Source organism: Falco punctatus (genome assembly GCF_963210335.1).
Source record: "Falco punctatus genome assembly, chromosome: 5".
Taxonomy (NCBI): domain Eukaryota; kingdom Metazoa; phylum Chordata; class Aves; order Falconiformes; family Falconidae; genus Falco; species Falco punctatus.
The window spans coordinates 37,066,987-37,092,444 of record NC_137584.1 but is presented as its reverse complement, the minus strand read 5'-3'; the positions used below and the strand labels follow the sequence as shown (position 1 = coordinate 37,092,444).

The window sequence follows — 25,458 nt, the reverse complement described above, 5'->3', positions numbered from 1 at the left end:
GTGGGAATGGGACTTTTTTCTTTCACCCCCAAATAATTTTTAGCAATTTTAACATCTGTGTGAATAAAGCTTGTTTTATTTTCTTTAAGCTAGAGAAGAAAAATATATTTACTTAATTGTCTGCTTGTGAAACAGAATAATTCATGTACTTCCCTGTGTATCATTGTTATCATCTAAGGAACATGCAAACCTCCCAGAATCTGTCTGAAAGGTCCAGCCCTTTCATACATGACTGAAGTGGTTTGAGAAGTACAGTGCGGTCTTACGGCTCTGGGTTTCCTGTCAGCCATTTATACACACTTCATACAAGTAAACAACAGACAGCATTAAAAAGAACAATGAAAAAAATTCTGTAAACCTACATGCAGTCTAGGTTTTCAATGTGAGAGTATAAACGTGCTCATCATTCTTCAGAATTGACCACTTCTAGAGAAAGTTCAGAAATAAAATACAGTAAGCAGCATGAAATATTTTCAGTCATGAAATATTTCCATTGCACCTTACAACCTGGGAATCTGCTGGATGAAAAATGTCATTTCCAGGAGTAAAATAAAATAATATGACAACATGAGAAAATGATTGCTGTAAAATATTTACTCCCATCCACGAGCATGTAAGCTCTTGCTGTCCTTGGCGGGCATAAATTTGATAACCACTCTAACAGGGAATGCGAACAAAAGGTGTATCATATCCACCAGTGTGAAGAAGTGATCTTCACGATACACAGCCAGCATGTCTGCTGATGCTGTTTTTTTTTCAGCTAATTCTGTGTTCTCCAATTGACCTGCAGCTTCCTCATTTCTGGAGCTACCAACATCCTCTTTATGGCTTCCCAGCTATTTCCCGAAATTGTACTTTTTATACTATTAGTCTGGTAAGACTGGCACGAAATAAAACCCTGACAAGCAATCAAAGAAGAAGTTATTTTCTAAAGGAGTTTCTCCAGAGAATCAGGTCAAAAGCCTACTTCTAGCCTTGAACACTTGGAATACATGAAAGAAAGCTTTGTTTTAGAAGCTTAGATGTCTACACACAAAGTTGATAATTGTTTTCTCTTTTTTTCTGTTTATTGCTTTTGAAGAAATTCAGTCTGAGACCTGGGATGCATCAAAGAAAGATGTGTATTTGGATGAGCTTTGTTTCATGGCAAGAGCTCTTCCTTATTAAGTCATCAAAACAGCCTGGAGTGAGAAGGTAGCAGAAGCCTTCTGGAAAAAGAGTACCAAGCATCACTGAGGACAATCACAGGGCACAGAAACTCCACAACTTTTATGTTCTCTCTTTTTATGTGCACAGAATTAGGGAGCTAGATGTCACATTTGTGAAGAGCCAAGGTGTCTGATCCCAAACTCATCAAGGCAATATAAATACGCCCTTTGACTTCAGATGACCTTGGGATAAACCCTCAAAGATTTTAGTACTAATGAGTTACAGCTTTTCCAGCATCACTGAGATAATCTTCCAGATGGGGGTGCGGGAGAGCGATTTCAAAAGCAGATCTGAGCTCTGTATATTGGTTGTGATTCATCAGAAATATTTTCTTTGGCCAGACAGGGATGGGTTTTCTTGTATTCTCTATCACGGTGCAAAGCCTTCTGCAGAAATACCAGCACATACCTACCAAACTTCTTGCTTCTGCAACAATCCAGGACTCTAACAATGTGATTCGATGTTATAACGTAGTTTATGGCTTTTGTTCCATTTCAGAAAAGGCTTTAATCTCTACAGGGTGCTAGACATTTCTAACAGCCTATGGATATTGCCTATGGAGTGAACATGGACATATTGCCTTCGACTTCATTGCCAGGCTACAGAAGGACTGGGCTATTCTGTTGATTCTCTTTCGTCTTATGTGTCTTCTGTATTTAAAAATTAAAAAGAATTGTATACCCCAACCCACTAACTTTCACAGTTGCTTCAGGACACTTCTTTTTGTTGCATTCAAACTTGAGACAACTCAGCTTGTATCGGTCAGTCACAGGTTTCAAACCATTTTAGGGACAAGCAATGAAAATGCTATGAGGTCCTGTAAGCCTATGCCCCTGCCCTGCCTGACCAACTCTTATCCTCTCTCCTGACTCTCCCTCACTTGCCAAGGAGCCACTGCTGCTGCTCTCTGACAGTACAGACTGGTATGAAGATCCTGGAGCACATTTAAGATGCTGGAAACTGCACAGAGAGGAGGAAGAAGGGCAGAAGAGTAGAAGACCAGCCATGGAACAAGAGAACTCAGGTGCCATCCAAGCCATACCTCTGTCACTCCCCTTCTGTCCTTTTCCTCCATCCTTTTGCTTTGTTCTGTCTAAACCAGATCCCTTTTGATACTGACTTTCAGCCTATAACACCATGAATTCCAGACATTGCCTTCTCCAAGTTATTTGGGCTTTTATACTACTGCACTGATTATAAGGCCAGAGACATCACTGTATTATCTGCTCTGATCTCCTGCATAACAGAGCTAAAAGGCCTTTCCTGAAGTGTTTGAATAATAGCATCCTTCAAATGGCATCTCTTCGCACTTCTATTTTTGATTTCTAAGATGCCATGAATAGAAATCTGCCACAATTCTTGGTAAATTTTCCCCAAAATGATGACGTCCACTATGGAAGCAATGCATTGAATTTCTAGACAAATCCAGTTCAGATTCAGCTTTCATCACCCCCCGTACCTAAGAAACCTTTGCCTGATTGACCGTTGAAGCTCCCTTTCTCTTGCAAGAGTTTTAGAGCCTGATTCTCAGCTCAGCCCCTGGGGAGCGAAGGAGGCAGGAGGTCCAGGCTGCAGGCACACCTGCCCCACGAAGCTCTCGCAGGTGCTGCAGTCACGGAGTTTTGTTCTTCACTCACAGCTCTTATTTTTATTTTCTGATGTTGTTTTTGCTTTTGAGAGATAATCTCCATTATCACATTCTTTCCTGTTCAACATTTTTTTAATGCATGCAATATATATCTTAGGAAGGTCCTTTACGCTATTGTGCGAATTCCAATTGTTATGGCTCATTTTAATTTCCTTTAAGGCCCTTGGCCATTTTTCTGTTGGAGTATAGCTGGTCCCACTTAATAAAAGTTTTGCTATGCAGATAGATGAAGCTTCTGTGCCCCACCTTTGAATCTCCAAATAAACAAGACCACTCTCTATCTGATGTATTTTATACAGTCAAATGCAAAAGGGATGACAGAGCCTAAAGCATGGGCAAAGTTGTGCTTAACTTTACTATGTACAATGAACAAAAGAACTTGGGATACGTGTGTACAGAAAATCATGTAATTTAATTTTCAATTTGTTTTACTTTTGCCCAGTTTGGATGCTTATCTGTACCAGTGGTGAAGAACATGTCTATCATGTGGCCATATGCTTAGTCTAGACAAATCCTGTTATACCTGGAAACCTTCATCAGAGGCACAGTTAGAAATAACAGAATTACACAGCAAGGAAAGATGCTTCTCAGACTCATCTCAAGTCAATGCCAGAGGATTCGATCTCAACACTGCTTCTGAAGAATACTGTTAGTCTGAATGCTAGCTGTTTTTCAAGCAAATGGTAGTCTGATAATATCAATGGTGATTTCAAGTGTTTTCTCATGTGTAATTTCTTTTTCCACAGTTTATCATATCAAAACAGTTTGAATAAAGAAAATAGCCATGACTTTTCTATTTAACCAAAACCTTGTTTTCTCTCATTTATTTGTTGCCTCTAATCATGACACAATAAAGTCAAGTATTTGGGAAAAGGCTCTTCCTTTCATTGCATGTAACATCATTAGGGACTGTGTGATTTGGATTTCCATGTCTGAATAGAAATAATTAGAAAATATGATTAAAGTATTTTATGTCTGGGAAAGATGCTGGGATAAATTCTGCCTTTCTTGGCGTGAGGTGGCTAAAACTAAATCGGGTAAAGGGCTCAAAAGCAGTCTATAAAGCTGTATCCAAACTAATGCATGGGACAAGGAAATGGAAACTTCCAGGATGCAGCAGAAGACAAACCAAGAGAGGGTCCACATCTGATGTCCTGAGAGGTACCTCTGCCATTGCTGCTGTATGCCCAGCAAGAACGGCTGTAGGTATCTGCAAATGGCTACCAGCTCTTCCTGCGGTATCTCTCCGAGGTCTACAAGTATTATGTATGGTACCCATCCAGTTAATGCCACCAAGCATACCCAGCAGTACAGACAGTCTGGAAAGAATGAGGATTCCTTTTGGCTTCCATGGGTGCTGCAAGACTTAATGGTAGGGAGCTAAATGAGGCAGGCTTGTTTTTAAAAGCACACCCAGGGTTGTAGGTTGTGTCTCACCAAGTGTGAAGGTATTTCCTACAGACACCAGTGCACTAGAATAAACAGGGTCATGTTTGTTTAGCTCTTAGCGTAAAAGTTGTATGATTTGAGACCTGACCTTTTTACAGCCATATGCCTGCCTGCCAGTCAGAAGGCAGATGTAATCTATTCCTTATCTAAATGTGTGCAAGTTTAGAGCTTACATTTATGTTCTCCAAATCCACATCTAAAATACTGTTATAGGTGCCCCAAACCAGAAAACTGAATATATATCCTTTGTTCAGTGACAGAGGCCAAATTCAATTCAGTGAGTTCTTTATGATCTTTGACCACCACAGTCATCCTGCACCAGCGCAGAACAAGAAAAAGTGTATCATACCTCAAATCTCCGAGATTTCATCAGAAGGAAAAAGATCACAGCACTATTGAGAGCAACTTAAGTGTCAAAGTCAGGTAGAAAAGATCTCTCTTTGGGATCGTTCAAAGCAACTATTTCTCCCCAGTGACATAAGGAATTTATGCACTTACTTTAAGGGGGCATCTTCATCAGCCACCTAAAATTTAGGTGCAAATTAGGCACCTACATTGCTACATACGATGCACTGGCTTGGAATAAAGAGACTTGCAAGGGACTGAATAAAACAGCCTAAAGGGTGTACAAAATACATGCATATAAAATTACACAGACAGCAAACACACAGAGTCCTAAGACAAAAATGACTGCAGCAAAAAATGCTCACAGCAGCCAGAAATATGAACACTCGGATTCGGAGTCAGGCTGGACGTACCTCTCTGCATCCTGCACATGGGGATGGGCAACACCAAAGTCCTATCTGGTATTTGTTAAGTCCAGATAAAAGAGTAGGGTTTGAAGTTGGGGATTCTACCCTGCTTTCTCATGCTCAACCCCAGTGCTGCTAGTTTTGTAAGATATCCAAAGACAGATAGTGGAATAGGAAGGGAGGAACATGCCTCAAGGCTACTGAAATGTTCTCAGTAATAGGTTAAAAATGTGAAGCATTTAAAGTGTCTGATGCTCCCTTTGATATTCTCCAGGCGATTTCCTAAATCAGCTTCAATTTTTACTCATTTTCGACTTTAAAACAAGCAGCGCCACAAATGATTAAAAGAAACAACAACAAAAAATAAACACACCCAGATGGTAACTATTATCTGAGCCAGAAAATAGAGACAAATACATCCACTTAGGGCAAACTAACATATTGTATTATATCACTATGATGTACTGTAATGGGATATGATTTACATTAAAACTTGTTGTGAATTAGAGATTTAACTTATGGCCTTCCTCCACAAATTACAACAACAAACAAGAGCACGAAAATAAGCTCTAATAGCGGCATGCATCCCATCACTATTTGCTGGATTATTTCTAGACCAAAGCCACGGATAAAATATTCCAAAGTGCAGTATTGTAACATTATTCGAGAAATGTGGTTTAAGTGAAAACCCTGAATCCCTGCGGTCAGCAAAGATTATGTGGCAATATTCCCAAGAATCGGAGTGCTTTAGGTGAGATTTTGATTAAAACCACTCCAGAACAGTTAGGCAGATGGTGTGACCATGGCTTATTATGTTAAATGTAATGGTCTCACTTGCGCTCCCTCCATCTGTTTGCTCTGTCCACCTCTTGCTTTGTATCATAACCTCAGAAGATATTATTTTAGGGGCTACATTTTAACTGTGTATGTTGAAGCACCCAGCACAAAAGGAGCCAGCACTCTTGCTTTCCTGTGTTAATGCAACCAAGCTAAATAGACAAACTTGTCGGGGACGAGTTTGCCACGTTTATTCTCTGTAGCAAACTATATTTCTAATTGGATAAGGTTCTCTTCCCCACGTGCCGTCATCTGGTTTGTAATGTGGTGCACCTTTGAAGCACTGCAAAAATCTCTTGCTGAGCTGCACTTTGTGATGGATACTACACAAACATACACATAAACGCCACACATTTTGGTTCCCTAATTTATGCAACTGCTTCCTACAAAGATCCTAGGACTGAAAGTTGCTCTGAGAGGGAGAATGACATGGTAAGTGGATCCCAAGGATTTGAGGTTTCTTCTCCCCAAGTGACTTGCCAGAGCCAAGCTCATCTGTATGCACCAATATTCTCTAAATAATAAAAAGAAAGGATAATGTTTCCTCTCCTGATGAATGTGCACTCAACTTTATCCACACGGTGCTTTAGTAGCTCTGCAAGAATGTAAAAAAAAGCTATCTAATTTCCTGTTTAACTTTGTCTAGAAATAATCACTGAGATCATGGAAGGCAACCTCTCCCTGCTTGAATGTGTGCCTGCCCAAAAGCTCAAGCCTGGGAGGGGAATGATGAAAACCCACTTCCAAAATTAAAATAGTCCTATTCCTTCCTGCTCTGTTGCAAAGAGGAAAAAAAAAAAAAAAGACGCTTGAGCCAGAATTGATAAGCAGTCACAAATGCAGCACTTCTAGCAGTACTTGAGACAATGTTAATCTAGCTGCTTTGGGTAGACCAGCAGGAAGCCTGGATCCTCACCCGTATGGTGAGCCACAGATGACATTTATCCTGCTGCACCTCCTCTGTTTTTGTTACAAGCTGCTGTGGTTAAGGCTGGGATGGCATCCTGACTTGTACCATGGTCACAGCTCTGTTTACAATGCAGACTGACCTTTCCTTACTGACTGAAGAAACATGAATATCTGTAAATGTTAGCCTTTTTTATTTTTTAAAAAGGAATGTTATTATCTATCCATTAAAAACAGGAAAGTAGGTGCTGACAAAAAGTAAGACAAAATTTAGCTGCTCATGTTCCCTTGGCTTTGGGAGAGATTCTCACATCATTAAATTATTTCAGAAATAAAGATGGTACGAAGAAAGTGACGTGCAGAGAAGGGAGAAAAAATCCCAATCAGGATGAATGTATCTGATACCGTCTCCTGTAAATGCTCTGTTCAGGGAAACAGCTGAGAGAGATCTGATTTTTGTAAAACTTCTGGAATTTGTGCTCACTGCCAAAGGAAAATAAGGGAAACTACAAACTACAATGAAACAGAGATAGCAGTGTTATGAGAACTATGCCAGCAATGAGATGTCAGAGTAAACAGTACTGGGAGGCAGAATATGTCAAGAAGAGATGGCATATGATGTCACCATGGTTTATTCCCAGCAAAAGAGAAATCAAGAGTTTTGTAATGCTCAGGGTCAGGCAGTAATGAGGTAGGAAGCAAAGCCACTGAAGTGACTTAAAAGCAGGAGGTTACACTCTTCTATGAAAACTGGAACTTCTCACCAATTTCATAGTGCCAAATACATTTTTAGCAATTAGCCTACAGGCTCATTTCTCCCTCATTTGCAACTGCCTAATATGCTTTTAGTAACTGCAGCTATCCCTGAGTTAAAATAGTAAAATAAAGGCGGCAAAGACTTTTCTTGCTACCATTTTTAGCATTTTGTCCTTTTTGGATTAAATGAATCACATTGTTTACTACAGTCTTTCATTTCAGTCCTGTGTCTTATGCTCCAGCTGGAAGTGGGTAGGATAACCAGCATTCTGCCCAGTTACCTCACAGTTGGTGTTAAGAGAATATGTAACACCTGAAATGAGATGGAAAACATGTAGGAAGACAAAGACATGCCATGGGGATTGCTCCTTTGCTGTTATGCTCAGAGGGACAAATTACTGCTCAGCAGAGCAATGGAGACCTACCACCTCTACCAGCATGGCACCTGCTAGACCCAGGCCTGAACGTGGAAATTTGTGACCACCCCATGGCATCAACCTTACACCTGATACAAGAAATTAAAAGGACAAAACCCACATAAAATTCAGCTCTTTCACAGCTTCAACTGTAAGCTCTTGCTCTTCCCCCATAACCTACGCAAGATTTTTTGGAAGAGTAAGGAACTGCCAGCCACACGTGGACTAGGAAGCATCAATGCCAAAAAAGGTAAAGAAAAGCAAACAGAAAGAAGAAAGATCTGAAAAAGAAACAGTAATGGTAACACGATATAAAAATATCTGAAGTAACTGAGAAGAGCAAGCAGGAGTTAATGCATGCTACCCTTGTTGGTACTGTATAAATGTCTTGTTCTATTCCATTCTGGTGTTATTCCAGGGTCAAGCATATTCAGTGTCCTTTATAATCAAGCTGTCAATATACAATCCTGATGCTATACATTGATTTTCTGCCACAAAAAAGAGGAAGTTATCCCTTTGGGTTCAGCAACATCACAGCAACTTAATATTTCTTAGACCACAATATTCAGTATTGCCACAAAGACCAGGGCATCTTCCTGGCTCCACACATTTTATCTGCAGTTTTTATACATGTCGGTTTTTGAAAACATGTCAACAATGCAATATAGCAATTTATTTAGTAACTATATGAAATCTGTGAGGTTCCAGTTTGTACCAATAAACTAGTTATACAAACTTCTGTGAACTAAAGGGAAAAGAGCATGAAAATGCCCCTGAAATCTTCTTAAGGAAGATACAGAAATGTAGAACTTCTTTAACAAAAAACTGTTCACAGAATAAATATAGTAACAGTAATATTTAGCACTTACATAGTTCTGCCTCTCTGAAGTACTCCAAAATGTCACAAAAGAGATCAGACTGAGCCTCAGAGTGGCTAAGGAAATTCAAGAAGAGAGTTACGTTACTTGCCCAAAACAGCATGTAACACGGCTAAGAAAACTGGCACTTTCAGTCCCACTCCTTGATATTAAGCAGATTCTTGTCTTGTGAATTTCCCCATGTCTTTTTAGCCATAAGCAGGGATACAAGGGCTCTTCCACCTGAACTCCCAGCTATTAAACTGAAAATGAAAGCCCATAATGTTTTTTCTAAGGAAATTTAAATGTTAGTAAAGCAGACGTTGTCAAAGCAGTTCTACAAGCATAAAAATCCCATCATCATAATTGTCAGCTTTATTTCTTCATTCTGTGTTCAGATAGTACTTGTCAAGAAATACGTCACGAATTGCAGGGAGATGTATTTAGCAGGAAAGGAAGCCAAGGGCTGAGGTTGCACACCAATGCTCTTCCATTACAGGGTATCGATTTGGTAAGATATGAGCCCAGCTTGCAAGGTAGCATTCGAAAACGGTGTAAGTAGAAAGCTGGAAGGAGCTCTACCAGCCACCTCAAAAGTGGTACCCACAAACACAGCCTGCCCCTGGCGTACGTCTCACTAGTTTTTAAAAGTCTCCTAAGGAGGTGATTCAAAATCCCTGCCAAGGAGCCCAATCCAGTGCTTAACTGTATCTGTCAACAGAAAGATTTTCCTACCAGCTGACTTAAAGCTCCTCTTTCAATATGTCTTCCAGCCAGTGAGCCCCCTTTTATATTTGTGCATTTGGGTGGGTTGGTTTTTTCGGGTTTTTTTCTTCCCACTTCCAATTCTCGCATGCAGAGCATTTCTCCTTAAGGAATTGCACCACACTGATAAACCAGGCAATCAAAAGCCGCCTGTTTTCTCAAACCCCTTCATCTCCTCTCTGCGCATCGCCACCCACACACGCTGGCACTGTGCGTGGCAGCAAGGCAACCAGGGGACAACCCTGGCATGGACCAGCCCATGCAAAGCCTCGTCCTGGGCTGTCCCCTCAGCCTGAGCACACGCCCTTGGTTAACTTCAGAAAATGGTACACGTGACCATATCAAACCCCTCATTTGGTCCTCAGCATGCCACTTTCCCCATTGCCTTCTCACCCGTCAGTGCGAGAGACAGTTTCTAACACCCTGCTACACGCAAACAAAATTATTAATTATTTGCTCTTTGACAATAACCCCCAATGAAGTACCTTTAAATTACTTTCAGTGAAAAGTTTCTTACCACCCTAAATATTTGCTTTTTTCAACTTTATATGCTAGCCTGGAAGCTTATTATTTGCTAACACTACTTCTTTACAGACCTGGCTGACTCACAGTCTTCTAGCAGGATCCTGCAGGTCTCTGGATACTTGTCATAGGTGGTTCCCACTTCCAAAATAGACAGGGAAACTCTTTGAACAAGATCCATAGAAGAGTAGGATCCATCTGTTTGAACAAGATCCAGCCGAGCTGTTTCAAGTGATTACAAGATATTTCAGAGACATTTAGTGGCCTGTTTTACTTGGCTTACAGCTAAACTTCGAGATCTACTTTTTGAACAAGAAGATTTCAGATTACAGATTTTTAGAATTTCGCTGATTGTGAAAAATGCCAGAAAAAAAGGAAAGTTGGAAATATATGTATATGTATTTCATAAAATAGGACCACACACTGGTAGCACAGGATATGTGACTTCTTGAACCACCAACTACTGACATAAAAGACATGCTGCTTCCCCTGGGGCTGTTCTGTTCAGAGCAGGAGGATGCTGGTCCTCAGGTGCCAAGTTACCCATCTTGGCCTCTCTCAGCACATTTCTCATGCAGTTTTTTGGCCTAAGCTGCCGTTTTGATCACATTTCCATTAGGCATCACCGACTGCGAGTACCCACGCATGCTGAGCAGCACATTAAAACTACTTTTTAATGTCTCACTATAAACTTGCTTTCAATATCAAACAAAACATTAAAGATCCATTATTTCTCCATACTAGCTAAAGACTTTTTAATGAGATTAATTACAAGAAAAGAAGAATGTATTTTTCAGATCAGTTGAATAACACAACGCCTAATGTTTAGCAACCTTAAATAGTGTCTATTAGATCTGATGTTATTTGAAAAACGCCTGCGAATATTTATAGTATTTCAAGTTATTAAACTGGACACATTCTAAAACTGCCAGAAATAAAACTGCATTTTTCTGTTACATGCCTGTTAAAAGCTCACTACACTTTTCAGACCTCTACAGCTTTCACATGCCTTCAAGAAATCTATATGTGCCTTGAATGGGAAATGACTCAATTTTGCAGAAATGCGTAAATAAAATGTCCACCATCATCTATCCATAAAATCTGAGATAAAGTAGAAGTTATCAGCATTAACCTCTCTTGTTCTGCTTGCAGGAGTCAGTAAAAGAGTGTTTTAAAATGGTTTTGTAGGACAATGGCTGTGTCATGATGGTGACAATCTTCCCACATAAAAGACCAAATAGCAGATGAGGGGAAGTGAAGAAAGAAATTATTACATAATGAAATTTAAAAATACTACATGCAGGCAACAAGGAAAGAATACTTAAGAATTTTTTACTCTCATTTCAGGCAGGGAAAAAAAGAGACCAAGGAGAGCAAGCACAGGGGAGATGATGCTTCACTTGCTCACTGGATCTCTTTGAGAATATTACAGCCTTGTCTGACAAGGAAAGAACAGCAAAGATTAGCTATCTGGATTTCTAAACCCCCGACCTTGTTTCTTACTAAAGGTTAATGTCTAAGAGAAGAAAAAAAAATTGACATACTTCTATAAAAGCCTAAAGGTAAAAGACGAAGGGCAGCCTCAAGTGGATACTTTTCCAGCTAGAAAAAAGCTGCTGCAGATCCACAAAGGCACTAAGACTTACTTTTGCTGCTATTTTTATTATTAACATAAACAATCTTTTCTTTGTGTGAAGAGTTCTAATTTTGCCAAAGATGCTAAGTGAGAGGCAAAGGAAATTATTAATGCTGAAGGACTGGGATAAATCAAACACCTGAGCATAGGGAACTTCATGTGAAGCAGCAGGAGATTCTGCCACAATTCCTGGGAAAAAAGATCCAAAGAAAGTAGCCTACATCCTACATGCCCAACTAACCAGAAGATGTGGCTAACCTGGCTGCTCTCATCGACATACAGAGCTGAAAGGCAAGTTATACAAGGAAGACAAATGACAGTGCTGAAATGCAGTCAGAAGACAGGAAGCACCAGTTTGGATTCATCCATGCAATCACACATGTATCTGCCCATCCGTACCAAAAAACAGCACAGCTCTTTTTTTTTTTTTTTTTTTTTTTTTTTGAGGGGGGGACGGGGGGCTTGGCTTCAGACCTTGTGACAGGCCCACCGGGCTCTCTGGTATGAATCCTGAGCCATGGAAATGCATTTCTCAGCATATGAAACTGCTTCTCCTAAATATTACCAAAAAAAAAAAAAAGAAAATAAAGAAAATACATCCAAGACACTTTTAATAGATCTTTGGTATCAGCCAAGGGGGATTAAAAAAAAAAAAAAAAACACTCCCCCCAACTTCACAATCTCACAGCCGAGGTTTTCAAGCCAAAAGACAAAAAGCCGTAACAACAACTGTCATTCTCTTTTTCTCTTTCCAAATCAGACAGTACTGCAAAACATGCAATCAAATCGCAAGGACTGGCAAACCTGAAGATATTTACAACATTATGAACCACATTATGTCTCAGAGAGTTAAATCCCTGGGAAAGGCATGTATTACACAGGCTAAGGACATCACGGTGACCTTGTTTTAACAGAAAGGACAGTGCCAAGGTTGACAGGCCCCCAAATTAAAATCTAGTCCAGAAAATACATTTTTCAAATGTCCTCCTGATTCTGAAAAAATCCATCAGTCTGCCAAAGCAAGGGCTGCAAGATTATTAAAGTGCCAACTACAATTTATGCCCAAGATACCTAGCTGGCCATCTCTCATGTTACATACTGCCAAGGGTCTGGGTTGTCCATCCTTCAGGGCCCCCCACTTTATTCTGAGATTGAGGTCAGGTCTTCTCACTCCAAGGACTCCGACAGCAGAGTCCCATCCCTGACCGTGTCTCAGTGTCTCGTTGCTTTCTTCTCCAAAAATTCAGCATAAGATCAAGCCAGGTGGGACATTCCTGCCTATTCTAATTTTCTTTCTTTATTAATGTCCCACTGCTCTGTTCTGGGGAGTGGCAAGAACATTTGCTACAAGAACAGATCTGTAGTAGTTTCTGCTTACCGCTGTATAGTGGCATGTATGTGGACAGCTTGTTTGTTGTGTTCGATGCACAGCAGAGCTGACATGAAATGGGACATATTAAGGGAAACTAACTTCAGTATAGTCCTCTTGAAAGGTGGGACACGGGCTCATGCCTTGCTGCAGCCTGGCTCAGGGGTGGATGCAAATCCAGCCCTCGGCTTTTCAGGAGAAAGCTCGAACCCCTGCCTGGCTGCAATTCACTTGGCACAGCCTGCTGGGATGGAAATATTTAAACTATTCATCAGAAAAGAGACTATGGAGGTGCAAGTAACACCGTGGTGAGGACATGCCCCTAGCTGCTGCGAGCCCCCGGACTCGTGGCAGGGACCACCCTGCCAGGCGGAGGAGCAGAGCGGGTGCAGAAGGCTGGCTGTGCACAGGGGGACAGATCCAGGCTGTCCCAGGCAGGACAGGGATTGCAGCCCCCGTCAGTGTGCACCCCTGGGTGCAGGCTTGAACTGCTGAGCTATCAGGTGAAAGGTGAGCCAGGCACTCCTCCTCCTCTGCAAAGCCTGCCTTTCTCTTCCAGGCTTTTCTTCAAAGGACTAAGGTTTCATTTGGAGTGCATGGGAATCTTTTGTTTGACGCTAAAACCTCATTCTCCCTGTACTTCCTTTTTCCACTCCATTTTGCTGCTGCCATGTCGATCGGAAGAAACAAACCCAGTGCTGTTTAGTCATCTATGAGCATTTAAAACGACATCGGTGATGATTTTTTCCAATTTGGCAGTCTAACAGCCTGATCAATTATTCACCGACCCCTAATTTTAAAGCCATCCACTGTACAAACCACAGGTCAGGAAAGCAAGGGTTTGTTTTGCAATCAGCTTCTGTGCAAGAGCAGGATTCCTCTATATTACAATACTCTGGTGGCTCTTGACCAGAGAAGGGTGGGTGATGTGCAGACACGCTCATGAGCACAAACAAACCCAGAGCCCTCGGGGGGTGGGTGTGGTTGGTCATCTCGCAGATCAGTTCCTGTTTTAAGTATGCCATGTCCCTTGGAGAGAGGAATTTTTCATGTATCAGAATACCCTGCTTGTTCAAGAAGAGCAGGGACAACAGGCAGAAAAGCAGCACGGTAAAATAGGCAATTAGGCATCTCTAGCAACACAGCGTCGCTGCTGTAGGTTTACAATACCCTTCCTCTCAAGCCCTCTTGGAGCTCCCTTTGCTTCCACACACACTTCCTCTGCAAATACAGACACTTACCTTAAAGCCAGCAGACTCATTGGTAGATGGACCAGAAGGCTGTCTGGTTCTACTGCAGCTTACGCTCTTCTGATAATGCTGTGGTGTTGCTTTGCTGAATTCCACAATGCTGCTCATTCCATTGCAACTGCTGCTGAAAATCCCCTATTTTGCTTTCTTTTACCTCCATTGGGCAGAAAAAAATATGAGGATGCCTTATGGAACTCAACCAGCAGAAAAGGGGGACATCAGGGAGCCAGGCGGGAGTAGAGGAAGCAAAGAACGTGTGGCTGATGTGCCACCACATCGCTCAATGACCTACTACTGCAAGGTGTTTGGACACAGCTGTGATGAGCATGGCATGAAAACTAGGGGGAAACAGCTATGTGCTGCTCACTTGGTTTAGCCCTGCTTGGCCCAGCTCTATCTCAGAGAAGGCTAGGACCTTCCCTTCCTCGCTGGGATGGTATAAGATCCCCCACATCCATGGTGGGTTCAGCTCATACAAGGTGCATCAGCCTTCCTCTCCTCCCCTCACCCTCCATCTCATCCAGTCCACAGGCTTAGAAAAAGAGAGTGGTGTTTCCACTGTGGAGACTACAGTGTCATCTCCATCAGAAGGGAAATTCGCCGTAGGAAATCTGTAGCTGATTTTTAGCCCAATTTTGTGCAAGGGGGAGTTCTCAAATACCGGAGAATGCAATCACAAAAGCTTAATGGAAACACAGCAAAAACATAATTTAAAATGCAGGGAAAAAAGCAAGGAGAGAGAGTTCTCAACTGTGAAAAGTTTGGGCTTATTTTCCAAATTTACTATAGGATGCAGCAGACAAATCCAGGGCTATTATTTATTGAGAAGTGTCCCATGTGCACAGTAGGGCTCTGCACACAAATGAGACAGTGTCTGATCCAAGCCGAGACACAAACAGTTTGACATCTGAATACACCAGAGACAAGCTCTCCGTGAAGTGGTGTGGATATTTTCAGAGATCATTGCTGGAAGTCTTAAGGGAAACGGGGTGTTTGCAGGCAGAAAGCGTTTCATAGAGGGAGGCATTTCTTACTGAATACGTAATGCAAAGAAGTTTCAACAGCAAACAGGACACAAAATGGGTGGGCAGAAGACAGATTCGGGAAAAAATGTAAAATCTGAGTATGACATTGCTAACAGAGGGAAGTTAGGAAAGAAACTACTAAAAGGAGTTATGAACAGTGGACAGAATTTAGAGAAGTCAGTATGGTAAGAATGAAGTGCTGGCTGATGCTGACTGTGGAGCTCGATTAAGATCTGATGTCACCCACAAGGCAAGTGTGTGATGGGTGAACACCACCTCAAGACCTCCATGACAATGGGCTGGTAGGCTTTGCTGTTTGTGAAGCTGTAACTGCTATGGACAGGCTACCACATGGGAACATGGGTCCCACCAAGAACCCCAGTATAGTTCAGGAACCTTCTGTAGACCAGGATTTCATTAACATTAGCTATATTTAAACAAGGAATATGTGGATGATGGGAAAACTCTACAGTGTGACAACTCCCCTCTTGAACATGAGTTTGGCTTCTTCAAACTTCAGCCGAGGATAGTGAAAGCAAAGGCATCCCATGTCTTTGGGCCTTGACGTATCTCCACATACAACAGCCCTGTGCCAAACACTGGTCATCCCATGTCCCAGGAGCAATGCAGTCCTACCAGCCTGAGCTTGCCTCCATGCCTAGACCCTTTGGTGAACTGTAGGCAAAAGAACTGCAATGACAAGGACTCCAGGGAAGCTATTTAGGCTCACCCTTATCTCAGGGGAAAAAAAGTGCAAGAGGTCAAACACCAGTTTGTAACAGGTCTCCACAGCCCTGTTTGGCAGAATTAGGCCTATTTTGGCACCTTAGCCAAACCTGGAGTGGTGAGTTGGATGGAGCAGCAAGTACCACCTGGAAACTGTACAAGCAGGAACAAAGCACTGTATTACAAGTACTGGTGCAGTGCTGATGTGTTAATATCACCTGCGTGAGACAAACAAAAGGACAGCACACTGCTTCCTAGAGCTCTGCTGCTGCAAAAGCAGAAGTTTGTGGGATAGCCACATGTCAGTAGGCTTCAGAACACATGTGCAAGGACACACGCTGCCCTGGCCAGACCCCAGCTGCTGCAAAATACCCTCTCCCCAAACAATAACCTACAAAAGTGAGGAGTCTCAGCACAACCCTGCTGAGCCACAGATCCTCCCCCCCCCCCCCCCCCCCGACTGCCCACAGGGGGCTGCCACAACAGTGCAGCCAGTGTGACCATCAGCCCTGACCCAGCAACATTATGGGGAGATGGAGACATGATTCCTGATGCTGATACCAGGATCAGGTTTGTTTATGGAGACAGAAAAACCCTTTCCGTTTTTGAAATACCAGATACTTGCAGCAGAGGAAAACAGTGTGCAAGGTTAAGTTGTTAGCCCAAGGTCACTGAGGCCAGGAGTGTGAGGAGCTAGCAAGCACCAGAAATTGCTTGCTGACTCCTCGGCCCCCAAGTCAGACCACCCACTTCTTCCTGAAAGAATTGACTTACGCAATTACTTCTTTCCAGCAAACCCTTTGCCAACCCTCTGAAAAGCACATCCCAGAACTAGTTGGATTTGAAGGCTCTGATGCGGTGCTCACGCGTGGGGAGGTGGGGGCAGCCCTCTGCCAGCCACTAACATCTACAGAAGACCCACTGTTTACAGGATGTGCTATCAACAACCTAACCTCTATTAATGCCGTAAAACTGAAACTAAAGCACAGGAAAAGAGCATGGGAAATTCTTCTCTCAGCAATGAACTCCCTTGGAAATGCATGTACTCTTAGCTCCCATTTGAATTTGGCTGGTGTGTTTATTAGCCTTAATGCATACAAATGCATTTTGCTGGAGAAATGCAGCATAAAGAATTAGCTCATCAGGCTGTAGTGGAATAGGCTATACTATGAAGTTATCGCAATTAGCAATTCTGTTCTGCCTGCGTGGTGTGCTTAGGCTCCCCCAGCTTACCTCATCATCTCCAGGGCCCTGAGATTGCAGCCATGGGTTTGGGGCTTCAACTGGAAGAACCACTTTTTTGTTACTTTTAAGCAATCCATGAAACCAAGGGTGGAAAACCTCACAAACTGGCCTCCAGCCATCAACCCATCACAGTCAGTTGTGTACTACAGGCTTTGCAATGAACCGTTCTTTAGGGTAAGAAACAAAGTGCATACTCTCTCCTGTCTATGTTCAGCAGCAAAGGCTGCACATCACAGAGGCACCTTTTGTTTGTTTGGCTGCACTCTTCCCTTGAGAGAAAATGTTTGATTGATACAGGCAATTCCTAAATGTCAATACATGCTTTCAAATGCATGGTCTACTTCAGTGTCAATACAGGGAATTGACAGGACATCCGATATTAATGAGTATTGATGTGTGAACACGTGCACACACACAGAGCGATGGTGGAAACCTGATGTCATGAAGCTTTGAATAAATGTGCCATGGAAAAGAACAAATCAATATTTAACACAGAGACAAGTTATTATGTGTGTTGTATCTTGCTACATCAGAAAGACCTAAAATTCATTACAACCCAAGAGTGACTTTCCTCCTACTCTTCCTGGTACAGGCAGGATGGGATAGGGGGAGGGAGGGAGAAGTGGGGAGGAAGGTCTCTGGGTCACTCAGAGGCAGGAGAAGGGGAGTTTTCTACTCTTTGGAGGGTGGGAACAACCTGGGCATCACTGTTGTGTAAGGCTGCAAAAGACAGCAACTGGCTGAATATGTTGTCCTCAGGCAGAGTTTGTGACCAGTAAGAGTAATGAAGCCAAGAAAAAAACAGACGTGTACGTGAAATGTACAAATTAAAAGTTCTTGGGCTAAAAATATCCATGTTGGAGGCACAAAAAAGAGAGCTGAAAGGGTATACAGGAAGACAAATGGATACAAGCAGGATTTTGTACTTCATCTGACAAGCAGATCCAACCACTGAATTCAATGCATCCAACAGGAATGGGGTTTTCTGTGAGCCAGAAACATAAAAAGTGTGAACGCTAAACCATGCGTGTGTGCTAGCGTGAGAAAGGCTTAGGCAAGACATCTTTCTTAAGGTCATGCAGAAGTCACTTGCATTTGTGATTTTCCAAAAGAATTTGATCAATAATCAGACACATCCTTCTCTCTTCCTGGAATACATTGAAGTGCAAGGAATGACTGAGATGTTGCGAGGATGTCAGGCTGCACTGCAGGATGGGGGGACCTGCAGCACAGATGGGCTCCTGCGGTGAGAAGTCACCTTTTTCCTTAATCAAAATAAAACTGCTGAATATGAAGACCTGCACCGCCAATACGAGAGTGACAAAACAGACTTTTCCCATACTGCCAGTTTCATGTTTGCCCAAGAATGTTAATTTTTTTAAAACAGTATTTTTTCAGGCTCTCAAAAGATAAGGTCCCCAAACCTGAAATCATTGCAATACTGCCAGGTGTAATAATCCGAGGTGTATCCCCAGTCTAGTGGTATGTTTTCCATCGAGCCCTGGCTCTCGGTGTACAACTAACAAAGAATATGACTTTCATTAGTGATTTCTATCTGCTTTGGTTGGGAAGAACTCAGCCACTGAAGGCTCAAAAGCCAGAAGGTAAACACCTGAGCTTCAGTTTTGGGGTGTGTTTGTCATAGCACAACAAACAGTATCTTTGTTTTTAATCCTCTGTGTGTGTCAAAAGGATTTTTTCATCATTTTTAACAATCTAAAATGTAGCAGACCTACTCCGGGGGAAGAAGGGCTCCCAGTTTCAGCAGTAACACCAGGATATCTATGGAAAGCAATGTTTGCTCATTTGTGCTACTAATTAATATATGGATCCCACATTAAATGTATATAGTTTAATGGGTCCTATGATCTGTTTCGCTCTAAGAACAAGACCTAAGAACCCTCTAAGCTTTGGTCAACTATTTGGAATAGGGAGGGAAAATAAAAATTTTAAAGTTGGTCGGGTTTAGAGAATTAATTTAAAATAGAGAGCCTTTTGTCAAACACTCTTAAATGACCTCAGAGGCTAAGCCCCTCACAAATCTACAGTTAAAATATAGCTTAAATAGGCATAATGAAATGCAAAGTAGGCCAGTTATGTACGAAAGCACTGAAACTGCCCATGGGAAGCATGAACCAAAACCCATATGTGCGCTCAGCTCCTGCCATCCTGACTGAAGGCAATGCCAAAGCTCCCTGATTTCAGCTGCACGAACCCTACCCTTCATTTTTATTTAAGTAGTAAGATTTCTGTACTCGCTGGGGACAGAAAGAAACAAAATAGAGAAGAGGAGCTCCCCTAGTATAGCACTACAGTATAAGAAAGAAACAAAATAGGGAAGAGGAGCTCCCCTAGTATAGCGCTATAGTATATACATAGGCTTGTTCCTCATTTTATGGCTGTGCAAGTGAAAGTAGGGAAAGTTCTTCCAAAGCGCAGCAAAAGTCTTCTACTTCTCACTTTGGAGCTTATTTTGGGCTGCGGTAAACATGGGCGAGGAGCTTGGCTGAACGAATACCTTCAAGCTTTTTCTGATCCTACCATGGTGCTGCCTTCACAGACCTCAAAATCCCTTCATGTGTCATTTATAAATAATCCTATCCGTTGCAAAAGGTGGCGAGCATTGCCTGTGTTACACACTGGGAGCAGGCTGACCAGCTCTCCTGGCCTTTAGCATTGACCTGGCGCTTAACTCGGAGCTGCTGCTTGCCTGGAGCGCTCTCCTCCACGCTCCATTTCATGCAGAGAGCAGAGAGAGTTGAGAGCTTTTGCTCAGGTTTGCTCTTTCCTTTTTTCATTTCTAGCGGACAGGGTGGAAAGGAGGATAATTGGGATTCGATTTCACAAGCCAGGCTGCAAGCAAGTGTATTCCTGCAATGCCACAGGAGCATATGCAAGTGAAAATGAGATGGTGAAAGATGTGACAAGGCATTTTTACCCAGAGCAGCTCCTTCCCAGTACATCCACGTGCCTGCTGCATGGTTTTGCTTCTGCTTCTTTGAGCGAGCCATCCTACAGCTACGCTGTCTGGTGTGCACCTGTATTTACAAGGCAAACTTAGCAGGACACTGAAAGCCAGCGTTGGAGGAGACAAAACAGGAGAGGACACGGGGCCTGGATCTCAGTCTGCTCTTGGGTAATTTTAGTGCTTTCCTCAAGCACCTAGGTGGCACGACGACTTCAAGCTGTGGCCACCACTGTTAGCACACCGAATTAAGCACATAAACAACATTAGCTATAATAGCATTATAATGCATGTAACCTCTTACTAGGGAATTGGAAATTTAAGCTGATGTTTTCTTCCGCAGCAGAGGTAGGAAGCCAAGACAAGTTAGGTGGTGAAAGTTAGAAAGGAAAAAGAACAATTTTTTTTAGATGCTTACTGCAGAATGCCTACAATATTGTACCATAATAAGCTGAAAATACAGACTTTATTTCCCTCTGGAATTCAAATGCTTGTACATCAACAGGGCACCTCTAATATCTAAGTAATAAGCATAGCTGCTCCGTAAGGACACTATTGAAACCCAAATTCCCTCAATACAATTTCAGATTGAGAGTGTGAGCTTGGGGAAAGAGAACTTTATTACATTTCATAAGGTTCTCTTAAGCATTTTCTGAATTTAAAGCTAAAACCACAACCTCCAGCGGGAGAAAGTTCTGCACTCCTCTCCTTTAAATCTGCATTCATTTATCTGATATCCTGGACAAAGTAAAATTGCTTTTGTTATTTCTGCAGACTGACTGTAGAACATTACATTGAAGGCTTCATGCAGGCTGAGAACAATGATTGTGCAAAATATGTATCTATAATGCAACTATTAAAATGTTCTGATTTGTTGGCTTCACGTTGGTACATATAATGCATCAGTAAAACTGATAAAAATCATATGTTTTCCCTTTCTTCTTCATAGCTGATTATACCAGGTATGCCTGGGCAAAAAGCATTTGCTACACTGCTTGAAGAAGCCAGGTACAGTACAATTTGCTAGTCATTAGGCTGAGATACACTAGCGAGCTGCACCGGTGAAATGGACGCCTGTGCAGTAGTAATCAAAGAGTTAATGTTTTTCAGTTGTCCCTGGATGAGTGCAATATTTCTGTATCTTCTCAAAATTTAACATTAAACAAGTTAGGAGTTCAAAGCAAACAAACCGCATAATCAAAGAGCAGATGCCCCTTAGGATTCTCTAAATAAATACTATTGCATTTCATACCACCACCTCCAATTGCACTGAACCTCTTATTTATTTATGGTATCTCTGGTTCAAATGGCAGAACCTCCAGATCCAATTTAAAATGCTGAAGAGGTCACTTAGAATTGTTGACTGAACGCAGATCAAACCCTAAAAGAGACTTTGTAATGAAATAAATATTTACTAATCAGATTATCTACCCAGAGCAACAATCTTTGTTGGTAGGCTGCCATTTATTACACTTTCAATCAACCCTGTGGCTTCTAATAAGCTGCGTTTTCATGTTTTTCTTAATATAGAACTGCTTGTCATTCAGCACCGTATGATGTGCTGCTGTGCTCCTGGTGAGAGGCGATGCCCAGGGCGAGCAAAGGCTGCCGGCGATGCCGTGGAGCTGCTGGGCTCGCTCTTCTGCCTGGCTTGCTGGGGGCAGCGGGCAGAAGCCAGCAGCAGTGGCACGGCTCCGTGCCGGGCTTTGGCGGGACTGTGGAGTCAAAGTGGACGTCAGGGTTCCATATGAAAACAGCCTCCCCCAAAATTTGTTAGGTTGTTTTAGAGATGCAAAGGGGAAAAAAAAAAAAAAAAAAAGACTGCTGTTGAGAGACTGCTTTTACCTGTGCAAGGATGCAAGCATTATTATGCACACGTGGCAGGCACAGGCTGTTAATTAGGAAAATGAATAAGAAAAAAGGCTTCATGAGGTGCACGGGTAACGATCCAGGTGCTGCTAAGTATAAAATACGCTTAGAAAAATGAGCCCTTGCAGAGTTGGAGGAGATGGATTATCAAAAACACACAGTCGTGCTGACAAAACATACACATCTGCTTTGCCAGTACATTTAAGATGCCAGTGCTCATGAAACAGGGAGTAGGATAAATAAGTGCTTGGCTGTGCATCTTTCTGATTATTGCTGTAAGAAAACACTTAATATTTAGTATCGGTACCGCATCCAGAGTAAATGCATCCGTCCATTACACGGCTGCTTGCTTGAGTGGGAAGATGCAAAATAGGCCACCTGAAAACGTCTAAAGTCACAGACCTTCTAGAAAAATAATCCCTACAAGACAAAGCACTCCATACTCAACTAACTTATTATTTTACCCATCCAACATTAGCAGTTTCAGGGAAATTTTCTGCATTTCTAAATCTTAAATCTGTGGATTTTAATACTGCCTCATAAACCAGCCACAGATTCACTAACACAGGCTGACGGCTATAACTGTGTCCTTAACTCAGCACCACGTGTGTAAAAAATCCTACAAGTTCATCAGCGGTTAATCCGTCCTATCAAAAGTGCCACAGTATGTTGACAAAATTAGAAATACAAGTTTGTTATTTTAATGAGTCACTGACATCTGCTGCTTATTCTTAGTTTTCAGCCATACTGCCCTGCTCTGACATCACGGTGCATGTGATTTTCATTTGGTTACTGCTCTTAGCACCAGCTCGGTCTGTTGCATTACTTTGACAGCATTTCTCCTCATTCATTATTTAACAATAACTTTTGCTTACCAAGCATATTTCAACACAACTAACTAAACTAAAAGCATGTCCTAATCCTTAATGAAGGCCAAATGCTCCTCATGGGAGGCAGGTAAGTATCATCATGATTTTCTTGATGGGAAAGCAGATATTAGGTAATTTGCCAAGGTCATGCAGCCTGTCTGTGGCACAGATTGGGAAAAAAAAATGCTCTTGGGAGCTCTGACTGTCTTAGGTGGCCCCAGGTGTAAGCAACAACCTTAACCAGCTAAGGCTACTCTGGACCCAGAGCAAATGCACAGGGAGAGAATGTGAAGGCGTGAGCAGGCATGAAGAAGAAGGTCCTGCAGCAGGGTCATCTTGTCACTGGAAGGCTGTGAGCCTCCGCAGTTGGCTCATGACAACTTTCGTTATCAGATAATGCTGAAACAAGGCAGTCCAGTGGCCTGCTCAGGAGCCCGAAGATCTTGAGATACTAATAATGGATTATTATTTTTTTTTAAGTCCTGCATTTCTCAGTCTCTTTTCAACTCCATGTTTTTAACAATGATGTTATTTAACACGTGCCAGCATGAATAAGTTTATTCTTTCTTCTGATCTGCTCCTATAAAAGGAGCTTGTGTTACACAGACTGCCTATAATTCATTAAGCCAAATTCCCTTCCATCTGGAGGCTTATACAGTTGTTGAAAAGCTGTCACTATAACCTATTGTCACTGCAACTTTTTACGAACCAACCTACATTTTTATGTCAAAATTTATCTCAACAATTTTGCAGTACTTACTTTCAATTATTTCTATATCATCAGCCTTTAGGTAATGCAGCATTCAAGATACTGGGATGAACTTCTCTCTCTGGCTCTGTTCATACTGAAAATAAATATGGTTTTGTATCTTAACAAGAGCTACAGCTTCAAGCGCACATCCCAGTGGACACACAAACCAATGGCATTTATTGATTTCACACTCCCCAGATGAAACAGTCATAAATAAATGCAATGGTCTACATTGTAAAGAAAGAAAGGGAATTCTTCTCAATGAAAAAAAAACCAAAGAAAATGGGCTGTCCTCATTTTGTTTTACAAGAAAAAGGCATGTATGCATGCAAATTCCACATGTTTCGAAGGGGAGATACATAAAATGATGCACACAGGTAACAAGGCCAAAGACCAACAGCAGCTGCTTTATTTGTCATGAGCCCCAATCTACAGAAAGACACGCTTCCCTCCTAGCATCCCACCCTCTGCCAGACCCACCCGATACATAAAAGGAGATTAAAAATCTAGCACACAAGGAATCAAAACATCCTCATTTCTGGCCAACTTGGGAAGGCACCTTACTGACTGAAATTCCAGCAACCAGGACATGGCCTTAGTCCTAAAGCTCTGTAATAAAGCCCTTCAGACCACCTTTCCCTGACCTTTCATAATGGCTTTACAACAGATTACGGCACCGTCTATACTAGAGGGTTGTACTGGCATAAACCGTACCAATACGACCAGGACTAATTCTGCAGTGAAGAGAAAGCCAGAACACTAACACAAAAATTAGAAACAAAACAGAAATACAGCTGATGGGTAGAAAAACAGGTGTTGACATGCCATCCTATCACAAAATTAACCAAGGGTGTATCGGTGTTTGTAATATGGCTTCACACCAGCATTACTACGTTTTTTAATAAAATAAAAATCACAAACTGAACTAGCATGGGAGAATCAGTCAGATGTAAGTCTTGACTAAGCCCTTGAATTAAAATGCTGTTTCAAAAGGCAGTGAAATATCAGCATTTTTCAAAAGTTCAGTGTTGTCCAACCAGAATAGTTTAAAAGGCAGGACTGGAAAAGGAAGTGTCAGTTTTGGAAGCGACAGAGATCAATGCGTTGCCAATATGGTGTATCTGGCAAACTGCTGTGCAGTAAAATAAAGCATGACACAGAACTGTTGAAGCAGTCTTGGGCGAAAACTCACGATTCTTACTCATCTCACACTAGAGCAAAAATCTGCCTAATTGAAATGATGGAGAGAAGCTGAGCTGAGTAGGAATAGTAGGGCTTGGCTCATGCAATATATATATGTATGTTCTTCAGACCATACAAGTAATTTAAGGCTTGATTTCTTTGGTAGAAGTATGCATGTTTGGGTGGAGAACAGAAACAGATGGAATAAAAGCAATTGCTGTCAGGTCTTATGTTCGCAAGACTCTCTCTCTGAACACAGACACTCTCCCCATGTACCACATTTTCTTCTTGTAGCACCTACCACCCTATGAGCTGAGGATCAAGGCAATATTAAGTGAAGTCCAACACAGATAAAGAGCAGCAGAATGACCTCGTGATCCTGTATGTTAAATGAAAGGGAAGAGGGGGACTGTTTGATGAAATTCTCTCCACTGACTGGCTGCTATTGAACGGT

General features: G+C 42.0%; 1 protein-coding gene across 7 annotated transcripts in view; it reads right to left on the bottom strand.

Annotated features, from left to right (window-relative positions):
* KLHL29 (kelch like family member 29) overlaps positions 1-25,458 on the bottom strand; it is a 410,536-nt gene that overhangs the window by 175,509 nt on the left and 209,569 nt on the right. The window lies entirely within an intron of this gene.